The sequence below is a fragment of the Chenopodium quinoa genome, unplaced genomic scaffold (genome assembly GCF_001683475.1).
Source record: "Chenopodium quinoa cultivar QQ74 unplaced genomic scaffold, ASM168347v1, whole genome shotgun sequence".
Lineage (NCBI taxonomy): Eukaryota > Viridiplantae > Streptophyta > Magnoliopsida > Caryophyllales > Amaranthaceae > Chenopodium > Chenopodium quinoa.
Window position 1 is genome coordinate 7,002,926 of NW_018744593.1, and position 15,218 is coordinate 7,018,143.

Sequence of the window (15,218 nt, forward strand, 5' to 3'; positions counted from 1 at the left end):
TATGTCCTAAGGGACGTGATCACTAACCATTCTAGGAGAATAAATGGAGGGGGAAGGTGCTATTACAAAAGACCTAGATGACTCTATAGGGAGAGACTCTGACTCTAACTCAGACGACTCTTCAAACATTGGTCCTTGCCCTGTCGTGATAGATATTTTCCTACCACTTGGAGTAGTCACTTTGACGATCTTGCGCCACCCTTGTAGTGATCCTTCTGCTGGAGTGATTAGTTTTGAGGGATCGAAGCTTTTGCTTTGTAGGACTGTTTGAATAAGCGAGGAGTTATCCTCTTTGTAAGTTGGCTCATTCTTCTCTCGCCCAAATAGTAATCCCATGACGTTAAAGTCAAAGCATGGGGGTGCTTTCTCCTTATGGACAGGAGTTGGGATTTCGTCTATGAAATAAAAATCCAAGAAAATCTCAAATCCCGGTTGCCTTATGCCGTTTACAACAAATGGCTCGGGAAATTCATGGCATGGATAGTCCTCTCCTTTTATGAATTGACCATTGAGTGTAAGAGGGTACTGATCCATTGGGATTGCCTTCTTTTGAGTGCGAGCGTCTCTACGGTCCTTTGACTTTTCCTAGGCTCGCTTGAGATCTTTTCGAGTCGGTTTGAAACCAAGTCCGAAAGTGTCTAACTTTGGGAGGCCAGGTGACTCAAGTGGTTTTTCTATTTCTTTCTTCTTTCCTAGGGTCATCCTAGGAAAATGTCCTTGTTTCTTTAGAATAGCGTTTACAATCATGTTGGAATGGGGTCATGGCAAAGAAAGGTCCTTTCATCTTCCTGGATTAAGGTGACCTCTTCGTTAAAGCCCCATAAGTCTTCATCATCCTCGTCGTGCTCCACATTAATTATTTGGTTTTCTATGGACTTGTTCCTCATAGATGAAGCATCGATAGTGATAGGAATTCCTCCAACTATAGCTTTTACTTGTTGGTGGAGAGATGAGGGGACGAACTTTAGGTCATGAAGCCAAGGGCATCCTAACAGCAAATTGAATGAAGCTTTAATGTCTACTACTTGGAAAGTAGTAGCATGTTCTATTGCTCCCGCCGTTATATTCATGGTAATTTTACCAAGGGCTTGACGACGAGTGTTATCGTTGGCCCTTATTCCTTGTGTAGACGGAGTTAAATCTTCATCCCTTATTCCTAGCATCCTCGCAGTTCTAAGTGGACAGACGTTGATGGCCGATCCATTGTCTACAAGAGCCATAGGGACATTCATTCTCTTGCAAACTACCGTGAGGTTTAATGCTTTGTAATGTTTGTCACCATCTCGAGGTAAATCCTTGTCGGAAAAGGTGATCAAATTGATTGGACTAGGAATATCACTCGTGAGGAAGTTAGCTAACCCCTCAGGAGTGGTGTCAGAATCTATCCCTATTTTGTCCAAGGCATTCATTACAGCCAACCTATGTTCTCGAGATGTCGCCAGAAATTTCCATACGTTCATTCCAACTTTTGTTTTCTTAAACTGCTTGATGATATCATTGTCTTCAATGATAGGTATGGGAACTTGTTGTGTGGTTGGTATGGGTTGTGTTGAAACGGGAGGTTGCATTCTCCCGGATCTTGTGAGGACGTCTATTGATGAATCTTCTTTAGCCCAAAATTCATCCATAGCGTATGACACAGAAGGTGGAGATCCTACTATGTCTTTTAAATAGACGTCTTCTTCATCACTGTCCCAAACTTCATTAATTCTTGCATCGTCCTATTGTGGAACTTGGACTAGTTTCTTTTCATCAATCATCTTCTTAATTAAATCCTTAAATTTAAAACAGTTTTCGATGGCGTGACCCCCTAATTGATGATACTAACAGTAGTATCTATTTGTCCTTTTCAATGATTCGAATGGTATCGGTTCGAGAGGTTTGATATCGCCACCCTTAGAGAGCATTTCGAACATTTGTACATATGGGATCCCAATTGTAGTGTAGATTCTATTACTCATCTTAGGTTTTTCGGTTACTTGTAAAGGAAAATGCTTTGCCTCATAAGTCGTTCCCATGGATGCGAATTCTCTCTTAGGTTCATCTTTCGGGATTGGAACCTCATCATATTTCTTCTGAAGTTCCTTTATAGCCTTGAGAGTTTCACGTAGCAAATGCAATCCTTCCATCATAGACAGTGTGAGCGATTGTATGTCCTCTTTGCTTGCTGGTTCTGGAAGGCTATCCATGGCGTCGAAGAAGATCTCCTCCTCTTCTTCGATGGCATGGATTTCTTTGACAGGTTTAATGAGAGACGAGGGGTCAACCTCGTTTTCCTCATCCGAGATAGCCAAGGCATGAGTGAGATGTGCATTATCAATACTTGGCTTCTTACTGGCAGGGGGCAATGGTAGCTTGTTGTTGTCGATTAAGTCTTGGATAGCTTCCTTAAGCTTCCAACAGTTTTTGGTGAGATGCCCCCTACCTTGGTGGTACTTGCAGTATACATTGGGCTTCAAGTTAGCCGACCTCTTTTCAACTGGTGGGTCCCCAAATGGTCCAATAGGAGTTATAAGACCTTTTGCATTTAATCGATCAAATGCGGTGTCATAATTCATGCCAATAGGAGTAGAGTTCCTCCTAAATGGTTTCTTTTGTCCTTAATTATTCATAGAAAGGACTTCACCTAAGTTAAAAGTGCTAATGTTGTTTGAGTGGGTGGTTTTGGAACAAGAAGGATTGTCGTTCTTCTTCCCTTTCCAGCCACTATTGGAGTTATTATTGGCAGCTTTCAACTTAGCCAGGTCATCTTCAATATTGATTCTAATGTCGTAGACAGCCTTAAAGGTATGGAGATTGTTTTGATACTTGAGATGCTTGGAATATTTTTCTTGAAGGTTTTTGATGAACAACTTTATAGACTCTTTTTCACTCGGCACCTCGATCATCTTAGCTGAGGTTTCTCTCCATTTATTAAAGAAAGAGGTTAAGCCTTCGTTCTCTTTCTGCTTGAGGATTTCAAGTTCCCTATGGTCAGTCTCAACTTGAATGTTTCACTTAAATCTATCAACGAAAGCGTTTTCTATGGACTCCCAGGTGGAGGTCTTTTCTTTCTCGAGAGAAAAGAACCATTGTTGGCAAACAGTCTCAAGAGATAGTGAGAACAGAGAGGGGAAAACCTTCTTATCGATACCCTTAATACTCATTATTGTCTCGAAGGCTCTTAAATGAAAATAAGGGTTGTCGGTTGCTTTAAATTTTGGGGTGTCGTTGGCATTGAACTTCTGCGGAAGAAGATCTTTGTCCACCGAGACCCCTTGTGAACTAATCCCTTGAAACTTGTAGTCGCTAGATAGCTTTCTTAGACTCTCTTGCATGAGGTCCATCTGTTGTTGCTTCACGGGATCATCAATCCTAAGTGTGAGGAGCTTTAGTGCCTCAGTCACGGTAACCATTTGGTTCCTAAGCTCATTGGCTTCTTCTTGTGTTGCCATTACTGTCTTAGCTTTCCTCTTACGAGCTATGGGTTTGTCAAAAAGTTGGACTTGTACGAAAAAGTTGTCTTTGATTAACCGTCCTTCCTTTCTTGACCACGCGCTGTAATTTAAACCATTTTGCGTTCAAATTACTTGACTCAAATCGACTTGACTTTACAGTTTTTAAGAGGAAAAATTAAAATAAGGGTGCATATTTTTAGGCAAAGACAAGGTATATATTTTTAGGGAACTAAGTATAGTTTTTAAATTGGAGGATTAATATCCGACTTACCCCCCTACAAAAATGATGGAAAAGACACGCATACAAGACTCTCTTAAACATGGTCAAAGTGTGTGTACTGGTGTGTGCGTTGAATGTAAGTGCCATGTTTGGACTCTTATTTAAGACCATGGGACTTAGTGTCTAAACTCAATTAATGACTCAACGAAGTATTATTGACAGTAAATTAACCGAATTAATTAGAAAAATGGTTAATTAGACACTAGGTGATGACTCGATCAATAATCCAAATTATCGTCAAAACGACAGGATTGGCGCCTCTCTTTGTGGTGTAGCGCCAGACGACAGAACTGTCGCCAGGCGCCACACTCCACAGAGTGGCGCTACAGTTTAGACTTTGGCGCCATTACAGGAGCTTCAATCTAGAACTGTTTTTGGTGTTATTAATCAACAGGGGTATGCCTAAAGTCGTACTAGGTCAATTCTGATTAAAATATCAGATTTTATTTAATAAAAAATAAATTAATTAATTAATTAGGCAAAGTTTTTGAAGTGATTAATTTATTTAATTTCAACACAAGTCAAGCAAAAGGTGAAGAGAAACATAAAATATATGCACAAAAATAATGCACAATTAGTCAAGTAGGCACAATATGATGCAATGAGTTTGCCACCTAACCATGGCTCTAGTTCTCTAAAGTTTAGGATATGGTTTTGTCAAAGAGGGTCCATGGTTAATTGTCCGGATGCACCGCGTGGAAGCCTAACCGTGGAGGGTTGGCGCGAGTAGATGGGACACCGCGAGTTTTAGAAAAAACTCGCTTCCATGGTTTGGTGAATTCAACAATCTCGGATGTACCCTTTGTTGCTTAGAGTGTTCAATCAGGTAGATGGATCATGAATTCCCAGTGGGTTATGTCCATATGTAGAAAACATATGGGTTTCAGGAAAGTGAGAAAAACTCAATTAGGAAGTAGGATCGAGCGGACAATGCTAAAAACTGGTCGAAATTAGAACGCATATTTCTGGCTCGGTATTGGAAGAATTTGGCCCTAGCAAACAAAGGTTGGCGCCAGCTTTTGGCTTTAGTGCCTTGCGACAGATCTGTCGTTTGACGCTAAAGTTAAAATATTGGCGCTAATTTCTGTTCGCTGACGCTAATTCCTACATGCCTCATCAGCTTTCTATGCTCGATAAAATTTTCCACTTTCGCGCAGTGTTATTTCGATCCTAGTTGTGAAAGATATTCCTCAAATTTCCTATGTTTTAACTCATTACGGATGGTCTTTCCAATGAGATCTTTTTTATGCATATGACAATAATGTTAATCAAAATTACGCACATGAAATACTTAGAACTTTTCGAGTCTCATCCAATCATTCTAAATCATTGCTGAAATAAATTTCAGGAATTAAAATAGCAATCCTCCCCAGCGGAGTCGCCAAAAACTGTAGGGAATATTTCAATCTTTAACCCCTAGCATGAACCCCATTGTGATCATACACTAAAGTACGGTGGCGTCCAAAGGGAAAGAAGATAGAGCAAAAGAGTCGCCAACAAGTTTTTTTTTGGAAGTTGTAAACTGTTCACGAGGTGAAAGTTACACCCCTTAACGATCCAAGAGATCGTCAACTCCATAAGGTCTTGAACCAAATAGGGTTCGGGGATGAAAGTACAAATCCAACCTAAAAGAGATTGAACCTGCCCTAATAATAGGCCTCTACTTTATTCTGATCGTATTCATGTGCGCTTTCGGACTAACATGCAATCAATAGGTTTAACCCTAAACCTGTTTATCTATGTTGGATGAATTTAATGCACAAATAAAACTATTATTGACGATCACTTGAATTATAATCATATTAACCTTTTATTAAGCGTGATAATAATAATCATGCATAAAAGGTGTGATCAAGCAATAAAAATAAATATATCAAGCAACATAATAATAATCAAATTATATATATAAGTTATCCGTCAATTAACAAATAACTAAAATAATTCGTAAATTAACAAATTACGTTAAATTATATAATTCGACACAACGATAATAATAATCATAATCATAATTATGATAATCATGTTCATGTTAAAGCATAATAATAGAAAGATCCTAGGCATGATACTAACAAGATTAATAACAAACCCTAGCATGTCACAAAACAATAAAGATCAAAGCTTTAATCCTAACATGATACTAACATGAATATTAGGAAAGAAAATAAGAAGCATCAAAACAATCATACTTGATTTAAGGAACTTATTCTTTATCCTAAACATGATACTAGGAATCATTCTTTTAATCGACTTGATATTAGAAATTACCCTAAACATGATACTAGGAATCAAAATAATAACTTAAACATGATTTCTATATCAAAATATCAATTAAACAATTAAAGAACTTACTTGAATGCCTCGTAACTTTTTTTTAAAAAAAAATACACACATTAGTAACTTCAAGAAAAATAATAAAACAAACAATTAAATTAAATAATTGAAAGAGAGATTTAGGACCAAAGCCTCAGAAACTAAACCTTTCACGTCTAGGGCAAAGGCAACTTTGAATATGGCTAGGTGTATCTAAGTCTCGCGAATGCGGAATTTTGTATTTGAGAAAAGGCTAGTTTAGAAAAGAGAGAGAGATTAATCAAGAAAATCTGATGAGAGTTGGTGAATGAAAACGGAGTTTTTAACACGTTATTTATAGAGAAAATCAGCCAAAAAGATAAAACATCAAAGACAGAGTTCTGATGCAAAAGGCCAAGTTGGCGCCAAACGCTGACCTTAGCGCCAGGCGCTAAGGCTAGCGCCAGGCGCCAATCGTAGCGTCAGGCGCTACAGCTGGCGTTTGGCGCTAACTTAGAAATTCACGCGTTTTCTTAAAATCAGATAGAATTTGCCGTATAGGAGGATAAAATCGTATTTTCCTCAAAAACGTTCTTTAATTCTGATTAAAACTCTAAAAAGTCAACATAAGTCAATTTATCAATGCTAATTGCTTCAGGAATGATAAATTCATATTAGACCCTCCTCTAGATCATTGGGCCGCATATAAGGCTCAAACCGGGCCCATATTGGTATTTTGGTTATAACTTCCTTAATATTCATCGGAATTGGGCTTATAATATATTGTTGGAAAGATCTTTTCAAGCCCCATCCAACTACACTACTATTTGACCCTTATCATGGACCAACCAAACTATATTGGCTGTTTTCTTAAAATACGTTTTACAAAATAGAGAGAAGAGAAAAGAAATTAAAACTATCCGCAACACTAAACTTTCCACACTTTCACTTCATTCGATTATGATTCGACGTGAAAGGTACTCATCAATGGGTTTGGTTTTGGGGAGACACAAATGGGTGTCTACAAGCACGATGAAGATGAAAAAGACTTGTGGGGCTTTAATGAAGTGGTCTCCTTAATCAAGGAAGATGAAAGGACCCCTCTCTGTCATGACCCCCACTCCAATATGATAGTAAATGCTATCCTAAAGAGACAAGGGCACTTTCCCAAAATGATTCTAGGAAAGAAGAAAGAGATAGCAAAACAACTGGAATTACCTAGCCTCCCAAAGTTAGATACTTTTGGACTTGGTTTTGAATTGACTCGAGAAGATCTTAAGCAAACCCAGGAATGGTCTAAGGTGCATAGGAACGCTCGCATCCAAAAGAAATCAATCCCAATGGATCAATATCCTCTTACTCTCAATAGACAGTTCATAAGAGTAGGAAAGAACTATCCATGCTATGAATTTCCCGAACCATTTGTTGTAAATGGCATAAGGAAACCAAGATTTGAAATCTTCTTAGATTGCTACTTTCTAGATGAAATCCCAACTCCTATTCACAAGGAGAAAGCACCCCCATGCTTTGACTTTATTGTCACGGGATTACTATTTGGGCGAGAAAAAGATAAGCCGAGATACAAAGAGGATAACTCCTCGCTCATCCAAATAGTCCAACAAAGCGAGAACTTTGACCCTTCAAAGCTCATCACTCTAGTAGAAGGATCAGTACAAGTGTGGCGCAAGACGGTCAAGGTTACTACTCCAAGCGGAAGAAAAATCTCTATAACGACAGGACAAGGATCGATGTTTGAGGAGTCGTCTGAGTCAGAGTCCTTTCCTGCAGAGTCATTAAAATCTTTAGTTGTAGCACCCCCTCCTTCTTCTATTTCTACTCTTAGGATAGTTAGTAATCAAGTCCCTAAGGATATTTCCCTTTTTAATGTAATGATTTCATAGTTTGATAATATGTCTTCTTCTGCTTACTCCTCGTGTTTTTCATTAACTCAAGATGACGAGCATTGCTTAACTAACAATGAAAATGACAAAGAAATTATTAAAGCAATGGAACACTTATAAAGAAAACACCAATAATTGAGGAAACTGAGACGGTTGATATCTCAAAAGATTAGACCATTAAAAGAGAAGTTAAAATCGGATTAACACTTAATGAACAAGAAAGAACCAATTTAATTAATCTACTTAAAGAATTTATCGATGTATTTGCTTGGTCATATGAAGATATACCACGTATTAATAGAAATATAACTCAACACACTATACCACTAATTCCAGGAATGAAACATGTAAAACAAAAGTTGCGTCGAATGAAACACGACGTAGCTCTTAATAAAATAAAAGAAGAAGTTCAAAAACAAATAACTGCAGGTTTTATCAGGTTATCCAAATACCCCGAATAGGTAGCCAACGTCGTCCCAGTTCCAAAGAAAGCTGGAAGGGACAGAATGTGTGTCCACTATCGATACTTAAATAAGGCAAGTCCAAAGGACGACTTCCCTTTACCACACATTGATATTTTGGTAGATAATACAACAAATCATGCACTTCTCTCGTTTATGGACGGATACACGGGGTATAATCAAATTCTCATGGCAGAAGAAGACATGGAGAAAACAACATTCATAACACAATGAGGTACTTACTATTAGACAATAATGTCATTCGGGTTGAAAAACGCGGGTGCTACTTACCAACGAGCAACGACTGCCTTACTCCATGACATGATGCACAAAGAAGTTGAGGTATATGTGGACGACATGATTATGAAATCAAAAGATCGCCCAGGACAACAAATAGCCTTGACAAAATTTTTCGAAAGGCTAAGAAAATACAATATGAGGTTGAATCCATCCAAGTGTACTTTTGGATTCACCTTAGGCAAGCTGGGGTGGCCGATCGGATGCCGCTCGTACCGAGACATTGGAGGGTTTGGGTTCTTCATCTAAGGGCGCACAGATTGGGCCAATGGGCCAAGGAGGCGCGACATCGGCTCCTCCGATGGGTGGTGGGATGTATGAGTTTGGCTTGTCGTCGTAGCAGCCACATCAGCCTTTTCCTTTGTCGATTCAGTATTAGGGTAAGCCTAAGTGGACTGGCCCAGATTTGAGGTTCCCGCTTACTAGCGAGTCTGGAGCTGGTGAGGAGCATACTCCTCGGTCTGCGATGTTCCTTGATATGATGAACATTCCTCCTCATATGCGCCCTCCGGCACCATAGTTGTACATGTGCGTTTTATTTATTTTGACTTTGTAGGACTTTGCCAGTTTGAATTATATGACTTACCTTTTAGACATATTGTATGTACAAACTATAATATATTTTGTTTGCATTATCTTTGCATTTTTTTTAATTTTATGTGCATATGCGTGTGTGCAAAATTTGTGATTAAATTTCGCGCACAAAAATTTCCGTCATTTTCATTATTGATGGAGGGTATTCGACTTTCTCCCCCCAAAAAAGAATTAAAAATAGTTTAGTTTGGACTAAAATAAGCCTAAATTTAATTAAGCTCGATTAAATTCAAGAAAAAAACAGGAAAAATATATTGAATATTATGTATAGGGTGATTGAACAAGGGGCGTAATTGTAAAGTCAATGTACAAAATCGAATTGTAGTTAGAATAACACGGTTTGCATAGTGGTTGAGCAGGCGTTGCACCGCCTCTTCGTCGCTGGGCGCTGCATTTCGTCGCCAAGCATTGCACTTGTCGCCAGGCGCTGTAATTTTTTTCTCCAAATCCGTTTAGGAGTCGAACTGTACTAGTTTTGTGCATAAATAGCCCCCTAATCTGCCGACTTCTGTATAATTCAATAGATTAATCATTAATTATAACCTTAGTCTCTCAACAAGTAATCATGCCTTTAGTCACTAAGAGTTTTAGTGAATTTACTCGTGAGTGGTGTCGGTCTTTGACCGCTTAGGAGAGAAAAGAACTTGAGTTTTTCTATTTTGGAGGTATTTATGGTATTAAGGGGGTAGATATTGACATAGATTTTATTAATACCGCCTTAAAATATTGGGATCCATACACACATTGCTTAAGACTAGACTATGATGAAATTAGCCCTTTATCGGAAGAATTTGGTGGCATTCTAGGCTTTCCTTCATTAGATCTTGCGGTAATTCGTAATTTTAGTGAGTATTATTATTAAGATTTTGAGCGCTTCTTTAATCTAAAAGACAGAGATCTAACAAATATTGTACATGGTAGCGTAGTTAATCTAAAAGAATTTGCATGCCACTACTTTGATAGACAATATTCTTAGTCTTTTCATGTTTATAGAAGAAGGGCTTTCTATTTTGCATGCTTAACCAATATCTTATCACTAGTGGTAGAAATAATGAGGGTCAAGCAATTATAATATCCGTCTTGGAACAAATTAAATCTGGAAGGAATCCAATGCCATTAATTGTGGGAGAGACTATGCATAGTCTAGATGAATTAAAGAAAAATCCAAAAGCACCTTTTTTAGGCTCTCCAATGTTATTACTGGTTGAAAAATAATATTTTAAATTACAAAAATCAAAAACATATATTTTTGTATAGTAATATTAATTATTTGCATTGAATTGTTGCATATGTGGCTAATGGAGAGGCTAGAATTAATTAGTCGTCCCGACAAAAATTGAAAAATACACTCCAAACTGCTTTGTGAGGCGAAAGAAGTGTTTCTCTATAAAGATGGTTCGCCATGAGTGGAGCAAAAATATTCGCCTCTCGTAATTTTGCTATCAGATAGGTCATCCCATGGTGTAAAATTGAGAAGATGGTTGGTGTCAACAAGCAACCCTTTTGCCGTCTTCCAAGCTTAACCAAGATGACTTTTTATTATCCCTGCAGGGTAAAAAGGCAGTACAATCTTATTCAAACGATTCCTTCTAGAGATCTTCGTCGTCCCTATGAAATCCCTGTTTCTCAAGAAGTAGAGAGGTTTGACACTTTTTGGAGTGCTAGGCCTTTATGGGAAGTGGTTACCCAAAAGGTTCCTCCTTCTTTACCCAATGATGTGAAGAATTGGCTTCTTAATAAGCCTAAAAAGGACAAGAAGAAAGATCAAAGTAGAATTAATGTGAAGAATCGTCTGGGTGACAACATAAGTCCTGTTAAGGAACGCTTAGGTGAAAGATTTGAGTTCAAGACTCCTATGATGCCTAAAACGAAGGACACACTACAAGAAAAAGCTTTTTGGGCGACGAGTGCGTTTAGTAAGGGCAACAAAACTTCCTTTCGTTGCACATTATTGATTTTTTGTGTGACGAGATTTAATGTCACTAGTAGAAAAAGGCTCATTTGCGTCGCTCATTTATAGTGTATTTGCGTCGCTTCTATGAGCGACGCAACTGCTCGCGATGCAAATGACTTTTAAGTCATTGCGTCACTCCTAGGCGCGACGCAAATAAGAGTCATTTGCGTCGCTCCTTTATAAAGGAGCAACACAAATGACTCTTCTGATAAACTTTTTTTTTGTTATTTGCGTCACTCCTTTATAAAGGAGCGACGCAAATGACATTTGCGTCACTCCTTTATAAAGGAGCGACGCAAATGACTCTTCTGATAAAATTCTTTTTTGTTATTTGCGTCACTTGTTTGTTTAATGAGTGACGCAAATGAGGTGAATTTTATTTTTTTTTTCTAATTATAATAATTTCCTTGTATATGTTTGTAGTACCTGTTTTCCTTACTAGTGGTATAAATTAATATGCTAACGCTAATATAATTGAAATTAAAATGCAATATTATTTAATAATGCAAATGTAAATTTCGGCAGAGTCTCCTTTGTAATTTGGCCTACCCGTAAAATTGGGAATGACGAAATTATATTAACAACCTGTCTAATAAATTACATCTCAATATCATAGACATTATACTCATCATCCCAACACCAATTAACCAAATTCATTCATTTCAAGCCTATAATCCAAAACAAGAGTCCAACATGCGCTAAGTGTAAATCTAAAGTTCAACATTACATATAAAATACTCTGCCCAAATATCTCGAATCTCATTTATCTCCTCCTCGGTGTACGGTGTAGTTCTTGAAAAATCCTATCAACACAACAAATATACAAGAGGAAAGTTTTAATTCAAGATTGTAGCTAACATCAAATTGTATTTATCAAACAAAAATGAAATATTTGACAACTCATACCTGAATAAGATCCTCACTGCTATGGTGATGTCAAGTATTTCGTACATATAACGCATGACGTAGTAGCCACACTCACGTCCACCCAATTGTTGAGGACACTACATGGAATTTAGATCTTATACTAATCCATGTCTTTTCTCTTTTTTTCTATTGCTGTCAGTACCTTCTACAGCTTCACATCGAATGAACTTGTTACTCCTGTCATTCCTAGCTTATCAATGACCAAACTTAGCTGTTGAAGTTGTCTAACTCTAGTGATCAAAGCCCCAATAATTAACTCATTCTTTATGGGGGTTCAAGAACAATTTTTTTATCATATTTCTCAGTTAGCTTGATGAGGAATGGCTGAATGGCATCCTACAAGAATGAAACTAATGATAAATTTGGGTGAAATAACATGCCACCTAGTAAGGTTCTATCAAGAAACTACAGTACACTCACAAATTTGACATCATCCTTAGTAACCAGCTTACTGTTTCATGGAATCAAAATGATTGTTTGTATCAATTCCCAAAATAGACAATTAGCACCTTCATATATATCCTAAAATGAATTACACATCCCATCAGTTTACTTCCATCCCCAAATGTCGTTCTACATAGAGCAAAAAGATCATAACCGTACATGCCGAAATAAAAAAGGAATCCTCACCTTGCTGTCTATTAAAATTCCAAACATAAAACTAACTTGGGTTATTGTGCAGTCCTCAAAATTTATCATGATTGTCCCTCAAATTTAGACACCCTCTCTTTCCCTTAAGATGAATCATCACCTTTGTTGTGTACTAAAATTCCTAAATTAGAACTGCTTTGGTTTCTAGTACCGCCCTTTGGAATCATTTCATCATGATTTTCCTTCAAATGCAGACACGCCCTCCCCTTCCCATCCGATAATCTCAGCAATAAGCCTACTAAATTCGGCAATTCGGCACTCTTCCTATATTTAGACTATCCATCAATCATCATTCTATCATTTGTTCATTCTTCATTATCAACTAAAAATTAATTGAAAATAAATTAAAATTCCTCTCTTTCTTCTAATTTCAAATAATCAACAATAAATAAAAACAAGAAAATCACAATTTCTGACAAACTCGAAATTTTAATTTCAACAGAAATGAACACAAATTAAGAACAAAATTAAAGGACTTAAACACAAAAATCAAATTACCTTCTCATTAAGAGAGTATTTGGACTGAACATACAACTGAGGATCAAACCTATAATTCTGAAACGCGTTTGAGTTGATTTTTTGCTCGAAATGGGGGATTTTTGGTCGGAAACAATCAATTTTTCTGGGTCTAAGGGTTCGAATTTCTTGGGGTTTTTGGTCTAAATTTTTGCTCGAAATTGCTCGGATTTGCTTCAACTTGACTGCAATTTTAATTTAGATGTTAAATTTGCTGGGGAATCGCAGTTTTTTGGCCTAATTTGTTGGATTTCAGAGACGAATTTGTGGGTGTTTTGCTGTAGAAATTCACTAGAATTGAAGAACTCTTGTTTTTTTTCTTTTTGATTAGTGAATGTAGGCGCATGTGAAGAAAAACTAAGGTAAAAAAAACGCAGAAAACCTAAAGCCAAAAGAGTTATTTGCGTCACTTTATTATAAAAAAGCGACGCAAATAACCTTGTTTATGATATTGTACAAAGCTCATATGCGTCGCTCATGTAGTAAAAGTGTGACGCAATTTACTTAATCACTTATTTGCATCGCTTGTTAACAAATGAGTGACGCAAATAAGTTTATTAATTAATGAGAGAAAGCTAAAATGCACTTGAGTTTTGTGTCGCTTCTTGAATAACATGCGACGCAAATAACTTAAAAGGATGGTAAAAATAAACATTTGCTTCGCTCCTTAAAATGAGTGACGCAAATATGGCGACACAAATGTACGTTTTTCTACTAGTGTGTGTCGCCCAAAATAAAATTATGGGCAACAAGTTATTTCTTTGTTGCCCTATATAGATATATGGGCAACAAAACAGTGGATGTGTTGCCCTTTATTATTTTTTTGGGCCACGAAATATAACTTGGTTGCCTATTTCCATTATTGGGCGACAAATAACTTAATTCGTTGTCTATTTTTATTAAAAAAAAGCTGAGTGGTATTTTATTTGGTTTCCCAAATCCCACTAAAAATTTGGCGGAAAAAACACCGCTTTCATTGAAATTCCCCAAAAAAAATTCATAAGACTAGTGATGCAAAATTTTCAGTACTACTTCCCCTAAAAAAAAAATTAAAATACTTTACTGCTACTAAAAGAACTAACCCTTTACCCACGATCAAACAATTTTCCCTTCTCATCCGTTAAAAAAACCTCCAATTTCTCTTCTCTTTGCTCTAACCAAACCGAAAGCCGCCATTGAAGAGGTTGTTCTTCCATTATTTTTGCATTGCTTTGTAACAATCAGAATTTCTTTAGCTAATTCATTCGTTAATTCAGCCATAAACCCTAACTTATTTAATATGTATGTGAGGTAGCGGTGACCGGCGGTTCGGATTTAAAGCAATTGACAGCGGTGAGGCAGCGGTGACAGCGAATTTAAGGTCGACGCATTAACGGCAGTGAGGTAGTAGGTCGGTTACGTATCCTCTCTCTTTTATGTAGTTATCTATTTTACTACTACTAATTATTTGTTATCTCTTGAATTATGGTTTTAATTTTTTAATTTCTGTGAATTATCCTTGTATTATTGATTTTGTAGATTAATCATGATGTATTGTAAACAAAATTTTCATTGATTTGAAAACCATAATTCGGTGACTTTCCTTGGATTTAAATGTTATTGTTGATTTTTTAGCCCCCTTTTTAATTTAAAGGTTATCAAAGGTATAAAATTTTGGTAGTCAAATTGGCAAATTCATATTCATGCTTTCACAATTGCAACATAATATGGAATCTGGAAATTATGTTGTGTTGTTCAGGAAATATTGTCAAGATTGTAGAATGGAAAATTATATAGCTTACATTATGATAATCATATGTTTCTAGAAATTAAAACCATACTAAAGGCAAAGAGATAAGAAAAGTTGACTCTTCAGAAAAGAACATTTGGGTGGAAAAGAAACATGGTGTCCTAGCTAAAGGAGAAACTAAT

At 36.9% G+C, this 15,218-nt stretch overlaps 1 long non-coding RNA gene across 2 annotated transcripts; it reads right to left on the reverse strand.

Annotated features, from left to right (window-relative positions):
- Positions 1-11,752: 11,752 nt before the first annotated feature.
- On the reverse strand, positions 11,753-13,727 carry LOC110699745. Of its 2 annotated transcripts, none has more exons than XR_002506987.1 (3): positions 13,290-13,727; positions 12,120-12,317; positions 11,753-12,016 (listed from the first exon to the last, which is right to left on the reverse strand). It is a non-coding gene; the product is annotated as an uncharacterized LOC110699745 (long non-coding RNA). The 2 variants fall into 2 exon arrangements; XR_002506986.1 differs by having other exon boundaries at positions 12,120-12,476.
- Between the last annotated feature and the right edge of the window lie 1,491 nt (positions 13,728-15,218).